Raw genomic sequence first — 1024 nt, forward strand, 5'->3', positions numbered from 1 at the left:
TTTGTCAGCCAAGGTCATCCATAAAAGTCCCCGTCTGGAACTCGTTTTCTCGGCAGGTGTCATTTTTGTAATCCTAGGATTTAGCCATATTGTTCTAACTCTGAAGCAGGCCTGCTGGGATACTCATGGCCATGAATAGTCTGCCTTCCCAGTAAAAGGAAGACTCTTTCGAGTAACCAGGTAACATGTTTACAGGTTTATAGAGTAGGATCCTTACGCATCAAAGGGGTACAACCTCAGATGATTAGCAGTTGTTCTTGAATTATTTCAAGTTTCCTGGGTTTCTTTTTAAACTGCACCTACGTACCCTAAATGTATGTAGAGCCTTCTGTTAGTTACCATGAGTACTTGGCTTTCGTAGGAAGCGTCCACACTATCGGAAGGTATTTTCTGTCTCAAAGTCCAAATTTCTACAAGATTCACTTGTAACTGTCTGTCCGTAAGGCCCATGAGTTCTACCTGTGAATGCGCGAATGTTCGTAAGAGTAGAAGAAAGCGCTACGGTTCAGTTAGCTGTTTAAGTCTTCGATCTTACCGAAGACATCTTGCTTAAAAAAAATGTCAGGCGACGACCTTGACCGATTTGATAGCTTGTTACGCTTGCTTTTGGATAGCAGAGTGGCACTGAGGGTTCGACAGATCACAAAGGATTTTCATCAGCTAAAACTGACAGACCCCAGCAACGCCGCAGACGAGCCTCCCAGATGGGAACCATCTTGCCCGGGATCAGACACCCGTGGCTTCAGCGGCATCTGTGAGTGTCATGTTGTCCTGGAGCGAGATGCCATGAGTTATTCGGGTCCTCGTCCTTGGCTGTTTCTCAGAGGAGACTTCTCTGTGTTAGCGGGTCACCGCGCTTGTCAGTCGATGATGGCGCGTCAGTCGATGATGGCGCAGCACCCATGACACAGACCCAGGGGAACAGGCGTTAGTCAGTTCCATGGGGACTTGCCCCCACCTCACCCACCCAGGGCCCTCTGCGTCTCTCCCGCACGGACTCGGCTCGGTTTTCCCCTAATCCCAA

Source organism: Lontra canadensis, unplaced genomic scaffold (genome assembly GCF_010015895.1).
Source record: "Lontra canadensis isolate GAN:19392208 unplaced genomic scaffold, GSC_riverotter_1.0 scaffold106, whole genome shotgun sequence".
Classification (NCBI taxonomy): Eukaryota; Metazoa; Chordata; class Mammalia; order Carnivora; family Mustelidae; genus Lontra; species Lontra canadensis.